The 18,791-nt window shown below is 36.4% G+C and overlaps 1 pseudogene; it reads right to left on the reverse strand.

Annotated features, from left to right (window-relative positions):
• Positions 1-2,583: 2,583 nt before the first annotated feature.
• LOC132130288 (dnaJ homolog subfamily C member 21-like) lies at positions 2,584-18,062 on the reverse strand (annotated as a pseudogene).
• Between the last annotated feature and the right edge of the window lie 729 nt (positions 18,063-18,791).

Genomic DNA, 18,791 nt, shown 5'->3' on the forward strand with positions numbered 1-18,791 from the left:
CTTCTGTCAAAACCACATGATCGAAGCATCGGGAGGGTTTCCTAAAACCATGATTTAGAACTAACTAGGGCAATAGGGTAAAACTTTCTGTCAAAACCACATGATCGATGCGTGGGGAGTGTTTCCTTTACCGTTTAAACTAGCCGTCAAAACTATAATTTAGTATTAACTAGGTCAATGGGGTAAAACTTTCTGTCAAAACCACATGATCGATGCGTGGGAAACGGTCATAGGTTAACCCCTGAACTCATTCCGGAAGTTCAACCCATCCATCATAAGGTCACCGGAAGTTCAACCTGTCAAAAGGTCAAAGGTCAAAGTCATAAATCATCATGACAGAAGCAGTAGAATAATCACTACTAACAATCATCAATCACAACTCCAAGGTTTCTGACTGTCCTGGAAGGAGTTATGAGAGGTAGAGTTGTGTGTCATCAACATAGCAGTGATAGGAAAAACAATGCTCCTGAATGACAGATCCAAGTGAAAAGAGAAGTGGTCCAAGCACTGATGTTGAGCAAGATGTTGAACCTTAGACACCTCACCCCTCCAAGGTACCCTGAAGGACCTACCTGAGATGTAAGACTTGAACCACTGGAGCATGGTTCCTGAGATGCCCTTTGTCATGAGGGTTGATAGGAGGATCTGGTGGTTAACTGTATCAAAAGCAGCAGACAGAGCCAGTAAGAGGAGTACTGATGATTTGGAAGCAGGGCTTCAGTAAAAGAGCAGGGCAGTCTCAGATGAGTGGCCACTCTTGAAACCAGACTGGTTGTTGTCCAGGAGGTTGTTCTGTGTGAGAAAGTAAGACAGTTGGTTGAACACACCTTTCTGAAGTGTATTTGCAAAATCGTGTGACAATCAGTAGAATTGTTAATTTTATTTTGGTAGTATATGGTTTTAGCACTGGAGACATTTGCAGAGAAGGAAGAGAGGAGTGACTGATACAAGCTAGCCCTGAGTTTAGAACGATGCTCATAGGCTGGTCTAGATAAAAGGATGCAGAAGTTATCTAAGCAAGATGTTAGTGGAGAAAAGTGTGTCAGTAGCACTGTTAGTATCCAGTGATGAGAACTGATTAGGGGGAGGAAGTGTGATTGAGACCAAAAAGGATAGGTGGGATGGTGAGATTGAGCACAGGTTATGCCGAAAAGTGACCTGTGGAGGAGTGCATGTTGTTTCAGGAAACAGAATGAGGCTAAGAGTAATGAGGAAGTGGTCTGAGGTGTGCAGTGGACTAACCAGTGTATTGTCTGTGGAGCAATAACGTGTAGATGAGGTCAAGTTGGTTACCTGATTTGTGGGTAGCCATTGTAGACACTCGTTTGAGGTCAAACAAGGCAAGCAGTGGGAAAAAGTAATTAGTGGAGAGGGCTGCCGGTGTGGCAGTGTCTTCTGGTTTGATCCAAGTCTCAGTGAGAGCTTGGAGGTGGAGACCTAAATAAGTAGCGATATATGTAATGACGTCTTCTTTGTTTACAGCAGATTGGCAGTTCCAGAGACCAATAAGAATAGAAAGTAATGTATTAGAGGACATGGGTATTATACACAGGTTGTTAAGATTGCACTGCCTCCAATGTGTGGCATGCTATTCATGAGTGTAAGTAATAGTGGGAACTTGAAAGCACATAGTGATGCAGATCACATTCATGCAGTCTTCACATGAGGATTGCTGGCATGGTGTACTACACAGTTTTATACACACTTGATTCAGCATTATTTAGTATAGATGGCCACCCCTTACTAACTAACAGAGAAAGACAAAAAGAGTTGCCTGACTGCTTCTCATTACTAGCTGCTAAATTACAAATACTTTCGCTGCATTTGTTGCCCCTTAAAATGTTATGCGAAGATATGGATATTTTGTCCTGTAAAGAAAGCAACTGTACGGTATATTAAATAAGTATCTGTTGTTTTTTGTTCTGATTGTTTTTGAGATCTTTCCCCGGAAATCCTATGGTAATGTTTTGCATAATGCTAAGCCTTTTTTTTCCAAGGCTGACCCATTACGCATGGTACGATAAAAATATTTGAATGTTTAGCTTTTACTCTTTTCACAATCATAAACCCATTTTTCTAATTACTAATAATAACACTGCTGTGAGATGTTGCGGTTCATAGCGCATTTCTCCGAACAAAGACTTTTGTGTTCCAAAACATTTCCAACTAAATGAAAGCTCTGTGAAATTTTGTCGAAAACAGCATGTTCAAAACATCCAGTGGCGTTTCATTTCTCAATTTGCCTTTTACATGTTATCAGAATGAAATGGTGTCTATAAAAACACAACTAAATGTGACATGAAACGTGCCATATAGATAATTATTATCAACCTCAAAAAACAAAAAAAGCATATATGCAGGGCCTACAGATCAGCTCGGAGGCACCAGATTACACATCAGTTATGGTAGAAATAAATGGCAGTTCTAGGGAAATCTGTTGGCATTATCTGCATTATAAAAGAGATGTCAGTCCATGGACCACAAATTCATTCTTGTAGGGACAGAAATACACATGATGCCTGATGGATGCACAACTGCATGTCATCAAAGAAGCTGCAAAAAATATTTCTGTCTGCCTCTCAGTTATCTGTTCTTCCTGGCATCCTTCTTTTTCTTGCACATTTGGGTAGTGTTACTGGATGAGAGGGCGGTGGTGTGGCCCGTGGTCTTCAGGTGATCAAAAAGTTTGTTCCTGGTGGCAAATTCATACTGACAGGTCACACAGCGCAGGTTGACCTCCTTCTATTAGGAACAAAAAAAAAAAGTTACCTAAATCTTATCTACTACAAATTTGCTGACTGATGTCCTTTTGAAGAGCAAAAATTGACTCTGAACCGGGGCTTGCATGATTGTGATTTTTTTTTTTTTTACTCCTATTTAAAATGTGATTTTGCAGTTAGGCCCACATTTTGTGATCATAAGCCAACATAGCTGTAAAATAATAATATGTATTAATATTATTATAACTAAATAAAACAAAAATTATTTTAAAAAGAAACATTGCTATTGTTTGCTTTGCTTGTTTACACCAATCAGAAATCAGAATAAATAAAGCTGTTGTATACACACATATTACTCAATCACAGCTGTAATAGGAAATCACACTATTAAGTCACATGAAGTTGTCTATGTCTGGATGATGATGATTATATAACTTCTCTAACGCAACAGAGGAGTGGCTGTTGGCTCACGTTCAAACACATATTAACAAAGGTACAGTACACACCTCTTGTGCAACTTCCACACCTCTGTGTGGTTTGCTGAGTCTTTTCCGTCTTTCTTCCCTTTTGTCATTGCAGAACTGTAAATGGTGGCGTTAAGAGTTAATTTCAATTCATATAAGTATACAGAGGATTTTACCCACTATGCTTGAGTTTAAACACTTTTCAACCAGTGTTGAGATTGTTAAACGGCATATGAGAGACATCTTTTTTGGTTTGTGGGTTCACATCCCTCTGGTTTTAGTTTCTCATCTGGGTCCTCAGAGATGACAGGGGCGTCCTCGTTGTTGCCCGAATCAGGTGCAGGTGGGGGATGCTCTTCTGTGAACTGCGGGACTGGACTGTCCATCTCTAGCTCTTCTGGAAGATTCTGCAGAACAACCACATTAGAAAATTAAATTTTATTGGATAAGAGCTAAATCTAGGCAATTAAAATACTTAAGGATTTGGAGGTTGGATTTTAGTTTCTTACATTTATGTTTTCTGCTGACATTTCTTTTTCTTTTGCCTTTTAGATAATCTGCAATCAAACGAACCAATCAGTGTGGACAGGAACAGTCAATAAAGCCTCCAGATGCTCTTATCCTTGAATACAATATGAAAATCTCGAGCAAGGTGTAATGATTTTAAACAAGGAGATTTATCTTTTTATTTATTTACATTAATATTCATATGTATTATAAATATTCACTTTACAAATAATACTTCATTAATGTTCACACTATACATTTTAGACATCAAGGATCTGTTGTGAAATACCACAAAAGTTGCAAATTATACTCGAGGAGAACATCGCAAGGGCTGACAGGCATGTTGTCTCGGTGTGTCATCGAGTTCATCATCATCATCCTCTTCCTCCTCTCTCTCGGCAGACTTCTGACTCTGCGTCTTTTCTTCTTCCTCCAGTTGTTGCCGTAGCAATGCCACCATCTCTCTGTGTTTCTTCGACTTCTCATGGTTTTTCATACTGATGTGTGAGAAAACAAATTGTAATGCAGCATTAAAAGCAAGTCATCAGTGTATAAACATGCTGTTCGTTAAAGATTATTAAAAAAAACATATGCTAAAGCAGAAATACAACACATCAAAGAACAAATACATGTTTGTTTTAACATTTAAAAGTCTACATTAATGTTAACTTATCAGATCATTAATTTATATATATATATAATTTATATATATATATTCTACTGTTCAGAAGTTGGATCAGTAAGAATTTATTTGTTGTGAAAAATAATAAATATTTAAGCAAGAATGCATAAACTGATCTTAAACTGGTAACAAAAAAAATTATATATAAAAAAAGGCTATTCTTCTGAACTTTCTATCCACCAAATAATACTGAAAACAGTGTATCACGGTTTTCACAAAAATTTTAAGCAGCACAACTGTTTTTAAACATTGATCAAAGCAAAAGCATATTGGACTGATTTCTGAAGGATCATGTGACACTGAAGACTGCAGTAATGTGCTAAAAATTCACATTCAAATTACATTTTAAAATGTATTAAAATGGAAAACAGTCTTAAATTATTATATTTCACAATATTACTATTTGCACTTTATTAAAAAAAAGCATTAGCATATTAGCATAAAAGCATTATATAATGTTTTTTAAAGACTTGAAGTCTAAAAATGAAATTAAATCTGTGACGTGATAGAGGGTGTGCAGGAAAAGTTTCTGTGCAGTGTATGTGGGTGCTCTTTTCACTCACGCTTTATCGGATTTGAAAGATTTGTCACAGGCAGGGCAGTACATGTCATCATAATAGTCATCCATTTCCACGGCACCATCTGCCTGCACCACATCTGACAAAATACAGCGGTGAGTTGTGCGTGCTGTCCATTACTCACAAATGTTTACAGCATAATTAAGGTATTTTTCAAGCCTTGGTGATGCTCTGAGTCACTGCATTTACGTATGAATCATAGATAACTGCTCTGACTTTTCCTGTCGCTTTATAGTGACCACAACAAGTATTTGTTCACTGATGTCACAATGTACGGGGAGGGGGTTATGGTTTTAAACCTCCTAAACTTTTTTTTCAGTCTCACGAAGATCAAATGTGTGCTGAACCTTTGACTGGCCCTGAACCTCTGACCTTCTCTACCAAGAGACCACTCAAGTTTATTTGTGCACGACATCAGAGCTCACCTCCCGTCCACATTTGCCCTCTCCTGCCCGTTTTCCTCCTCCTTCCTCGTCCTCTTCACTCTCTGATGCATCACCAAACTCTTGACTGTACTGTGCTTTACTGTGTAAAAATACATATTGTTGTAATATTAAAAAAGATATATTAATATCTAATTATATATATATATATATATATATATATATATATATATATATATATATATATATATATATATATATATATATATATATATATATATTAGTGATGGGGATTTTTCAAAAATAAATTTTTTGTTTATTGTGTTTATATTGTCTCACATCATGTTAATGTTGAGAAAAACAATTATATCCACATGAAAGCTGGCTCCATCTGCTAACATTAAGAATGTGCGCTGGCACAAATTCCACAGAAACACATACAGACCAAAAGTTTGGAAACATTACTATTTTTAATGTTTTTGAAAGAAGTTTCTTCTGCTCATCAAGCCTGCATTTATTTAATCAAAAATACAGAATAAACTGTAATATTGTGAAATATTATTACAACTTAAAATAATAGTTTTCTATTTGAATATACTTTTAAAAAATAATTTATTCCTGTGATGCAAAGCTGAATTTTCAGCATCATTACTCCAGCCTTCAGTGTCACATGTAACATCCAGTCTATCACATGATCATTTAGAAATCATTCTTATATTCTGATTTATTATGAGTGTTGGAAACAGTTCTGCTGTCTAATATATTTGATGAATCAAAGGTTACAAAGAACTGCATTTATTCAAAATAAAAAAAAATTCTAATAATATATATTCTAATAATATATTTTCTTTACTATCACTTTTTATCAATTTAACACATCCTTGCTTAATAAAAGTATTGATTTTATTAAAAAAAAGAAAGAAAAAAAAATTACTGACCCCAAATTACTGACCATTAGTGTATATTGTTATTACAAAATATTTATATTTTAAAAACATAGCTTCTTTTTTTTTTTTACTTTTTATTTATCAAAGTATCCTAAAAAAGTATCACATGTTCTGAAAAAATATTAAAAAATATTTCCAACTTTGATAATGAATCATCATATTAGAATGATTTCTAAAGGATCATGTGATAATGATCCTAAAAATTAATCTTTACATCACAGAAATAAATGATAATTTAAAGTATAATAAATTTAAAAACAATTATTTTAAATTGTAATAATATACCACAATATTTTTTCCTGTATTTTTGATCAAATGAATGCAGGCTTGATGAGCAGAAGAAACTTCTTTCAAAAACATTAAAAATAGTAATGTTTCCAAACTTTTGGTCTGTACTGTAGATAACGGTGTGCTAAAAAAAGTTTCTTACATCGCTTTGTGTTTTCTGTTCTTAAAGCACTCTCCCTTAAGGAAACTTAAAAGAAGGATGTGTCTCACATCACAATCTTTCTCTATCAGAAAGGCTCTTTTCTTGGGTCACTCGTGGTACAGCTGTGCTGGACAGCAGTCTTTCCTCAGTCGACTGCTGTTTGGATTTCATTTGATTTGTCATTCATCAAAAGTTAATTTGATCAAACTAATTCCAAACTTCTAGAGACATTTTTAATTAAATACATTTTAAAACTTTCTGATATATCCATTTTTTACATGACTGTGGGGACCAGTGGCGGCTCCAGACAATTTTGATTGGGGGGGGGCAATGGGGGGTCCTGGTCATTTCAAGGGGGGTCTCATGAAAACCAACAAAAAATACAGTGGACACGGCTAATAACTGCATATTACTGCTGCTAAACAACAAAAACAACACAGCTTATCAACTACTTTGTTTTTAATTAATTAATCAATTGCAGTTTACAAACAATATGCTCAAACTTTACCGTCACCAATACGCATTAATCCACAAATGACTTAAGCGGTTAACTTTTTTAACGTGGCTGACACTCCCTCTGAACAGGGCCGTGGAGAGACCTTTGGAGGGGCAGGTGCTCAAAGTACAAAAGGGGCACATGGAACAAGGCTTTAAATGGCGCTGTTCAAAATATCAATACAACAGTATATTGTGATGCATTCCTTGCTGATTCACATATAGATATGGATGGTTATGTATTGATACAGCAGCAAATGCTTTGATGCAGTTTTGAAAAAGAAACAAGAGAAGACAATTTTAAGTTTAAAATTATAATATCTCTGTGATTAGAAACTGAAATGTCTTAAATTGTCCCAACCTGATGGCTTTTTCTTCTCTGTTCTACGGAATAATTAAGAACAGCTGTCATAGTAAAAACTATAGAAAACACTTGTGCCTCTACATTTTCCTCTTTCTCACCAGCCTCTGTCTCCTGGCTTGGTGTTACCTGCTCTCTTTCTGTCACTTGTGCCTCTACATTTCCCTCTTTTTCTTCCTCTATCTCCATCTCCTCATTTGATCTATTACTTTCCACTCTCTGTCCATCTAGGAACAATGCTCAATTTACTATTTCAGCATTAATCTATTATTTTATCCATCACTACTACGCTTGCACCTAATCAATAAGTCTACCTTAAATATTGATACAAAACATAAAAAACTGATACACTGGAATATATTGATTCATATTATTATTACTGTTGTAGTTGTTGTTGTCTAAAATTATTTTAAAATATTATTGAGTTACAGACTAAAGTGGTCTTGCTGTTGTAAACACTGTTGCTATTGTAGAAAATTAAATAAATATTTGCGTCAAATTTAAAATATAATCATATTTTCAATTCATTTCTGAATTGTTTTTATTTTTATAATGATAATTCAGAGAATGAGAAAATCTGAAAATCAATCATCAAAAGAATCAGTTCGGTTCAGACGAACTGTGAGTCAGTCTGCTTCACACTGAATCACATGCGCAGTATCATCAGCTCCTCGGTTCTCGAATCGGACGCGTCCGACAGAAACGGTTCTCGTTCAGTGTACGAATAAATGTCGAAATAATTATTTATTATTATTCTGCGTAGTTTGAAGATCATTTTTTAAATATTTATCCCGGATATATATATATATATATATATATATATATATATATCAGGAAGAGGGTGGGGGGTCAAGGCGTTTTTTGGGAGGATCTTGAGACCCCCCAGGACCCCCCCTGGCGCCGCCGGTGGTGGGGACTATGGCTTATCTATACATATCTCTCCCAGTTGACACATTTTTTCATTTATATGAACAAAATATCTTATAAAATGGGCTAATCTTTCTTACTTGGCCTGGTGGAGCTTCTGTTTTCTCCTCAGTTCTTCAACTTTTTTGGCCTTCTCTGCGTTCTGCTCTTCCACCAGCTTCTTATGGGCCTGGACACGCTTGTCACATTTTCGGACGAAGGCCACTAGTTGGCGCACCAGTTCGCTGTGCTCTTTCCTTGTCCCTGTTTTTTTTGTTCTCTTTTTCCATCAAGTACACCCGGCTGCAGCCTGCAGATCGAGGTGGGGCTGCACCTGGGGCGGGGTTGCACGTGCAGCCCCGCCCCACACCTACTCTGATTGGTTCAATCGTCTTTCAAAGACATACATGATAGGAAATGTGTGCGTAGTTGGTGTAGGACGGAGAATGCGGTTTAAAAAGCTAAAAACGCTGTACAGTTTTACAAAGCCTTTACTATAATGCAGTTTTTTTATTGTTAACTTTACTCACGGTGTCTGATTTATTGAATCAATATGTTAGCTGCTGCAAGTTTACTGTTCTTGACCAGATTAATTCACAAATGAATAATTGGGACATTCTAAAAGCATGCTTAACGTGAAAGTACGTGGCTTTATGCATTAAAACAGTGTTTTAAAAAGACCATACTCAGTAAACAAATTATTAATTAAGCATTCTATTCACAGACAAGCAGATATGAGCACAGAATACGAACACAAAGCGTTTAATTTCCACCCATAACCTGCTTGTCTAAATAAAATGTGTAAAGGAGATGGAACACCCTGTGTTTGGTATCGATGGATTCAGAAGACCCTAAGCTACCATAAGCATGCATGTAATGCGTTTATAAAGGAAGTATGAGTGAAAGAAAATGTACAATAAACTAGAGAATTTCAAAAACGAAAATTAGATTTGTCATTTATTACTGAAAATCACACAATATAGAACAGTTTTTGAAAAAAAAAAATTTCAAACTCTTTGCTTGACAGAAATGTGTTATTGTTTAATCAAATGTGTAAAGAACAATTAAATAATTAACTTTTTTTACAAACAGTCCTAGGCATGCCAGTGAGCAAAGCAAGGCCTCTCCAGGAAGTTGCAGAGGGGCACCTGGCATGCCCCACACTGCCAGGAGGTCTTGTAGTACACTTTGCTTGCCTTGCAGTGCTCACAGTACTTTCTGACATCTGCAGGCTTGTGTGCAGGGTTTGCTGGGTCCAAGGGAGCAATGGGTAGGGGTGTGCGGCGAGTTGTCCTGTCTGCATCCTGCATCAGAGCAAATACACAATAAAACTGGAAGCTTTTTTTGTGTCAAAATTCAATGTAGAAAAAAAATAACTCCAATAAACTCATGTAACCCTATGAAACTCCACTGTACACTAAAAACACATTTCACCTCTCTTGACCTGAGCAGTTTACTTAGTTGAGTAAGTCAGTCTATTGAAACAAATTTCACACCACCTTGAACTGAGTTTACAGGGAAAGAGTAGTATAGTACACTAAAACAAATATTTCATGCCTCAATCGCTATCTGACTAAAAATCCAAAACATATACATACTCAAGATGTATGATATAATAAATTATAATGATAAAGAGGTTATTTGAAGTTACATACCAGTCCTCAAGTGGATCTTCCCCATCCTGGTAAAATACTTCGTCATCTGTGTAAAAGCTGTCTGCTCCAGATTTCTCATGTCACTTTCCAGTAATTGTTGCAGAGCTTGTTCTGCCGTAAATCTTTTACTGCTTGCCATTTTGAAAAAAACAATTCTGTAATAATGCTAGATCTCTCTCGAATTTATCTCTTTGAGCTCGCAAACACTCCGATCGCTTGATTACACATGGCTGCTGGTCTTTTACAAGTTTTTACAAGGCTACAGCAGAGCTACAGAGTCATCTGAATGGCTAGAATAAATCATGGTAACCTTCCTCTGATTGGGTTAGAAAAAGATTCCTCCCAGCGGCAATTTTTACATTGGTTGTTGCGTGTTGAATCTGCCTAACATAATCGTTTTCATTGGCCTGTTTACGCAGTGGTATTGCGCAATAAAGGAAGCGTGTTTAATATACAAACTGGATACCGCTGTTTTCAGTGGAATCTGAGGAGATAACTACACATTTGTAAAAGTATGCCATTTGGGGCGGTACCGCCCAATCCGTCCCCAGAGGGTTAAAAATGTTTACTGAGTTTGGTCTTTTTAAAACACGTTTTAATGCATTACGCCACGTTACGCGTTTTCCTTTTAGTCTAATGGTTTTCTATGGGAGGAAAACGCTTAACACGTAATTAAACACATTGCATTCTTATTCTGGACTCATCTGCCTGTCAGTGAATAGAATGCTTTATTATTAATTTGTTTACTGAGTTTGGTCTTTTAAAAACACTGTTTTAATGCATTAAGCCACATTAAACGTAGAATGTCCCGAATCATTCCAGCTGATTGAAAAGAATCGGCTCAATGGTCACAAAATGGATTTCGGAGAAGATACCAATTTAATATAAATAGATGATACTTTATAAAGTTGATCTCAATATTTGACAGTGGCTGTGAGACTGCACTAAAATAAGAGCACGATGATCATGAAATTGTGTTCGTTACTATAGCAACGGTTTACAGCCGGCTGCATATAGCAGCATATTTTCCTGAAATAAAGGGGAGAAAAAGTCTATGTTTTGCAATGTAGTAAAGAAAATTAAGTGTTTCATAAAAATTGAATTGGCAGACACATTAGACTATTGCAGTGTCATTTATCAACTGCATGACGGATAATTATATGTAACAATAATTGTCTTGTCAGGCAATATAAATTAAAACAGTAATGATACACCCCTTTCATTTTCCTTTCTCATACTCTGATGATATGAAATAATCAAATTTTCTAAAATTATTTAATTAATAATTCATTCTTCTATCTGAAGACCTGATCGTCTTGATAATCAACCCAATTAATTTACTATATTCATATGTTAGCCTAAAGATCAGCTTAATTTAACAAAACAATAATTTCAGGGACATGGCGAGTTACAGGCTAATGTTTTTTCTTCTTCTTTTGTGCATTATGAAGGCTTTATAAAACTGTACAGCATTTTTAGCTTTTTAAACTGCATTCTCCGTCCTACACCAACTACGCACACATTTCCTAAGTCTATGAAAGACGATTGAACCAATCTGGGGTGCGTTTCCAAAAAGCATCGTTAGCCAACTATTGTCGCAAGTTCCGTCGTTACCAACGTAGTTCAATGATTCAGTGTTTCCCGAAACCATAGTTCAAACGAACATTCGCAAACTGCGTCGCAAACTTGTGTCGTTGGAACGACAGCTCTCCACCTGTGGTTAGAATCATAGTTCGTCGTTAGTTTGCTGTGTCGACGTCATTGATTGAGCCGCACCTGGGCTGTGTTCTCTTCAAAGTTATCGACCCTATGCCCTATTCCTTTCGAAGATTTCACCATCCAATTTGAGTGATTTAAAAGACTTAAAGTTGTGGTTTAAGTTTATTACATAATTTGCCTTTTTTTATTATTATTACAAATTCAGTTTGAAACTATATAGCAGCGTGGCCCTCGCGATTATTCTCCCTTAGAAGTGCTCTCTGAAAGCATTAATCTTGCCGATTAGAATGCAGCCATTGAGAGGGCCTGATGTTGGAGGCCTGGACTTTGAAGGCAAAGGCCTGGTTGATGACCATTGGAACAGGCCCCAGGATGGCCAAAACTGTCTCTTCCTCTGTAGGGACAGGAGGAACTGAACTGATACCCCATCAGTCTTGTTTGCTTCCCTCTTACGTGCCACAGCCCGCTGTTTTGTTACACTTGCAAAGTCCCTCCACTTATTTCTGACTTCGTCTGGGCTTTGTCCATATCCATAGCTAGCATTGTTTATTTATAGAGTGATTTCTGCCCAGATTTTATTTTTGTCAGCATTTGTAATGCTATTTTTCAGCTTTGAAAATAGCTGGACTTTACTATTTTCCACCTCCTCGAAATGAACTGCAATTTCAAGCTATGAAAATTGGGGTTTTCGTGTCATTTTCATTAAGACGTCAGAATGGCAATAAGACATAAATAGGAAAGATTGAGCAAAATAAGCAATCCACAACAGTACATTACAGTTTTTCAAAACCCATCTTTTTTCAATTGTGGTTAAGTAGCCTATCAATATTACATAAGAAATAGTATTTATCTGAAATTGTGAAATTATTGACATTGGGATCAGAAAAGAGCACATTTTTAACTCCGTGTGTGTATAAAATGTATTGCAGAACAAATGAATGATTCGTTATTACCCGACTCCTACGTAACGTCATTTCAAAAGTGTAAGTCGAGTCGAATAAAAGAAAAAATAAAACCAAATTACTGTAGGTGGCGGTATGTGCTGATTGCTCCAGTCGGCCAGTAGATCGAAGAAGAAGAACGACGGTTCAAACCAACGTAGTTTGAACGATGGATCTGCGACACAGGTACCATGGTTTGGGGAAACAGTCGTGACTAGGTCGTTCGTTTTCATAACGATGCATCGTACTATGGTGGTTAATCAGCGAGTTACGTGGTTGTACGGGAAATGCATAGACATGTATAGAAAGGCTAGATAGCTTACCGGCGCTGAGAGCCAATGGGACCCGACGACGTCACACGGCGGCCATCTTAGGACAGGACCGCTCGTCCAGTTATAACATTAAAGTCTATTGTGCATGTAGTGCTGAAATAACTATATTTTGCGCAATTTTCAACCGATTTTCAAACGGCTTGGTGTGTCATAAACTTCAGGGATGCGGCTATTTAACTGCATACTTGTGAAAAATTATAGCCACGGAGTTTATTAAGAAAATAGTATATTAAGTAGACTAGACAGGTAAAGTACTAGGTATACCCAAACACACACAGTAATGATGTCAATATTTATAAGGTACATGAAACATGAAATAGTGCAATTTAGTTTATTACTAATATTTACATTATTAAATACATGTGTAAATTTATGTATAATATAAATCTGTCTCAAGTTGCCATTCTGTAAAATAAAGAGAAAAGAGATGGGTCTTTGTTTTTTTACTTAGGTCCAAAAGGCACACAATTAGAAAAAAAACTTACAAAAAAAAATACAAAATATACAAAAAAAAAATAAAACATTAAGACACAACTGGACACAAAACTCTTTCCATCAATACAATATAATCAATACAGCTCCCTCCCTCTCCTCCTCTCATTTTCCACAAGCGTAATCAGAAGTTCTGTAAACAAAAAACCAACAAAGTAATCCAAATGTAAAGATGTTTTTAAGAAACCAAACCACTTGGAAATCATGTGTAACTCAAAGCTATGTTGAAACGAAAGACTAACCCTGCCTCTCCCACCAATTTACAATTGCTTGGTGACTCACTTACGACCTCTTCACTGCTAGCCAGCAAATAAATACAACCACATCCACAAAATGACATTTAGACAAAAGATTAGGTTGTCAAGAAACGTTGTTGGTCTCAGGAAACCTGTTAATAATTGAAAATGTCAACTGTGGTATCACTTTAGAGAAGAGGGCAGCCATGAAACACACAGCTACGCTGCAATGTTAAGCGTTTCTCAAAACGTGAAGCTACAATTAGAACATCGGCATCAGCACAAATCATAGCCACGTTAATAAGGTTTGTAATAAACCAAACCGTTTGTAAATCCGCCAAGAATTCAGCAAGTTACGAGCATTTTAGTTGGCGTATGTCACTCACCTTCCGTCCACAGCAGCAGGGAGCAGCAGCGCAGTCTCCTGACCTAAGATGGCCGCCAAGTGACGACACAGCTGACCCCGCCTTGAGCCATCTAGCCTTTCTATACATGTCTATGCGGGAAATGCACCCCAGAGTAGGTATGGGGCGGGGCTGCACGTGCAACCCCTCCCCAGGTGCAGCCCCGCCTCGATCTGCAGGCTGCAGCCGGGTGCTTCTCTTTTCCATGGCTCTCTTCTCCCAGCGGTTGGAGGCCTGTCGAGTGTCGTACTCCTCCTTCCATGCAAAGTTTTTGCGCGTATAGAAGCTCTGCCAGTAGCCATAGAATAAATGAACTACCTGAAAGACAAAAAATTATATTTAGGGGAAACAGAGGCAAACGCAAGGAAAATTAGAATACTAAATTACTAGATTTTATGTACAGAATTCCTGTCTGCTGTATCCTTTCATAAACAAGATGAAGAGTTTTTAGGAGGCTTGTACATTAAACCCCTGTTCTTCTGCTTCTTACAAGTCTCCACTGATGGCAAAAACTTCAAAACATCCATTAGGTGAAGAGCAAGTATGAGCCACACCGGAAGGGCAAACGGTTAAGATCATTTAAGAGCCTTAAGGCCTAATTGTAGTGGGATAAACCTCATTGTTCAAAACCTGGAGAAAATGGTCTCAGTGGCTAAAAGAGGTACTGGATCCCTTGAAGCAAATGTGAATTTTTCTCTCAAGATTTTTGCCCTCTTTTTACTAACTATCTGAAAAATGTTTTCAAATATGGAAGAGTGCCATTCTGTTACCTGTAGTAGCTTGGAGAAGTATTTACAGATGGAATACTATTGTGTTCAATTTAGTTATTAAGTTAATAATCCACAGTCTCATTAGGCTGTAAGGTCTAAAATGCACCAGACCCCCGAAGAACCCTGATGCCATGTTTTAGCACTCACGTATTTCCTCTTCATGGTACATAGCATATTTACATATCTCTCTAACAAACAAAGTGTGCACCCTACTATCTCAAAAAATGGTAACAAATTTATAACTGATTTTAAGACCGATTTGATCCAAATTACAGTAAAAGAGCAAAGTTGTGAAATCTTATTACAATTTAAAATAGCCGTTTCTCTATTTGAATATATTTTGAATGTAATTTATCCCTGTGAAGGAAAGGTGATTTTTCATTGTCACAGGTTCTTATTTTTTTAAATCAAGATTCACAACAGTTGTGCTTAATATTTCTGTGGAAAACGGCATGTACCAATGTCTTCATGCAGTGTCATAGTCACTATGAGACTCTCCAAATGAGGGAAACTGCTCCTCATCTTCTTCCTCATCTTTACAGTGCTTCATCTCCTCTTTTGCGATAGTCTCAAACACATTCCTGTAAACGGTGTAAACGGAGACAAAATAATGTGCACTATTAAAACACAGAATACATGCATTTCCACAATAAACTGTCTTAATCATACCAAACTGAAAGCATAACTTGTGCATTTTCAACCTGAACTTTTACTGCCCCCCAGCTGTACAGAATGGTAAAACAGACATCTGCGCTGCACATTATAAACGGATAAATATCAATTATATGCAAGTGTAATGAATTCAACCTTAGTATTCATCCGGAAGAAGGAGGCGGGAACCGGCGGACAATCAAACAACATTTTAATAATACAAAATAAACACAAAACAGCGCACCAGCCCCTCACGGACGACTGGTGCGCTCAAATAAAAACCAAAACCCAACTAAAATCCCAGGCCTGGTCCTCTCTCGTCCTTCACTGTCGTCGCTCCAGTTTTATATCCTTTCATCTCCTCTGTGGGACTCAAGACCGGTGGTGGGTCGCAGTTGTAGCGGATTTCCCAATCACTCCACCGGCCTCACTCGTGTTCCCACATCCCTCGGCCCCGCCCCACTCGTCACAGCAAGTTAATACAATTCATAATAAATCAACAATATATGTAATAGAATATGATACAGAATATATAAAAAAAACCATAACGCTCTCATTTAGTTCAATTTTATCTACATACATAACGCAATATTTTCAAAATGCACTTTTTTTGTTAAACATAGACACAATGCAATGATAAAAGACATCTGTTTGATGTGTATCACACATTTAAAAATGAATGCAGATGAAGCACAAGAACCTGTACTGTGTGAATAGACATGTTTGTTTGGCTAATGGCTGACAAAAAATACATTTTAAATATTCACCTTTTCATCATCTCCATAACCTGAGTAACAAGTGACAGTGAAGAACTGCATGAGATCAATGCTATCATCCTGGTACTCTCCGCTGACACCCCCTTCCAACAGCGCATCTCGGTGGTTATCATACCTCAAAACAAAAGTAACAGCCAGAGTAACAGAATTTAATTTTAATGGGAAAATAAGACTGTAATTTACATTTCAGTATATTTATGGACAAATCCTAATTAATATTACTGGTATTTAGTCCCACATACTATGTGTTCTAAGAAAACAAGTCATTTTTTGACTTATTGTAATTCTGTAATAAGTTGTTACAACTAATTACAGAATTAATTATTGCTGATGTACAATAAAAGTTAGAATTTTTACAGGATAAAAAAAAAATTAATTTTCAGCTCATTCCTGATGCATCCGATACTAAAGTTCACAGTTTTGACAATTCCTCATTTTTGTCACGCAGCTAGAACATGTAGAACAGCAGAATTTGCAACAACATTCAATACATTCCAAGCCCATATGCTGTTTTTCCAATGAACACAAAATAAGTATTTTGAAGAAGCTCTTTTGTAATTCGGTCACACAAAAACACGACAAATGTAGTCAATAACACCATATGGAAAATGGCCAAATTCACCTTTTACTGTTAAATGAAAAACTAACTGCAACCAGCAGCCTATAAGCCAAATGACTGCAGCTCTTGAATGCTTTGGTCTTTTCAAGAGCTCTCATTTTTGAATTCTCTGAAAGCAGACAGTTGACAATTTTTTGTCAAAGAGTCAGAATTGCTCACAGCATCACTTTAAGAGAATCTTAAATAGACTAAATGGTGTCTAATTTCTTTCTGAATGAAATCCAAACTAGGATTTGAGATGCTTGAAACAAGGATAAAGGAGAATTATCTTATATTATCTTATATATGCAAGTGTGAATGAGATTTGAGAACACTGAATAACTGTTTGTGTCTTCTATTTAGAGCTTGGTGGGGAAAATCACTATCCACTTTTATATGAAAAACAGTGGTTTAGACATTTTGCTATAAATATATATGTTGTGGAAGAAAATAAAGCCACACAGGTTTGCCATATCTCAACAGTGAATAAAATACAGAATATTAATTTTTAGAAAAAGAAAGTACCCTTTTTTAAAGATTGTTTACACAGGGTAGGTGAGATAAATAAAGCCTCAAGTAAAATCTCATTAGTTTTGAAAGAAATTGTGTGTGGTGAACGTAGTTGTTGTTTTGAGGTCTTACCAGGCTCTCTCCTGCGGATCACTCAGGAAATCATATGCAGCCTGGATGAGTTTGAACTCCTCTGCAGCCTCCTCTGCCGTTGTCCAAGTTCTTGTCTAGAATCAGAATAATAATATAAGCAACATTATAACATAATTTCAAGGTTAAACTAATGCAAGTCATATAATCAACAGCACTTGACAGATCATTCAGTTGTTAGAGAACAGCCGACACCAACAGCCTTATTTATTAATATGGGACAGTAACTTTTATTACTTATCAAACAGATAAGATTGAACCAAATACCTGGGTGCCATTTCAAAGCTAATTTCCTATAAGCCTTTTTCAGGTCGTCGTCTCTTTTAACGCCCAGCACCTCATAGTGGCACTTCATTCTGGTCTGGACTTTGAGATCCTACACAAACTTAAACAGCCGTGTTTTGAAAACCAATTTCATTTTCATAGTAACTGTTACACACGAAATGTCATCAGTGTGTCCACGTGTATCACAAAACTAATACTACAACAGCTCAAACAGGATATTGAGCTAAATAGTACAAAGACGAGAGTAAAATTCACCCGCTTATTCATCAACTCTAACAGTTGACATATTTTCATTTGACAGAAGAATCGCACGAAACCGGTGTCTATTGCTGTTTCTGAAATCGCTGACTCATTCACTCATTCACTAATCCCTATATAGCATATATACAGTCTGTCTTTACTTACGGCAAAAGAAGACATCCTGAATCCACGCTCGTTAACAAACTGGTATGATGACGGGTTTTGTTTATTTGCTTATTTTTTAAATCCTGTAATTAATAGAAAATATAATTCAGGTAGACAAGATTGTTACAGTAGGCTAATATAAAATGGTGAACAGGAAACGTGATGCTCTTTTAAATTAAAAATGTTGTTTTTTGTTTGTTTATTTATTTTGATTTATACCAAGAAATATGTCTGACCATATAATACATTTGAATGAAATAGCAAATGTTTTTAAACAATAATAATAATAATAATAATAATGCATATTAAATACATCAAAATATGATATAACCTAAGCTTATGTTATTTTGTAAAAGCAAAACCTAATTAGCAGAGGATGGTTTCGATCCATCGA

The sequence above is a fragment of the Carassius carassius genome, chromosome 47 (genome assembly GCF_963082965.1).
Source record: "Carassius carassius chromosome 47, fCarCar2.1, whole genome shotgun sequence".
Classification (NCBI taxonomy): domain Eukaryota; kingdom Metazoa; phylum Chordata; class Actinopteri; order Cypriniformes; family Cyprinidae; genus Carassius; species Carassius carassius.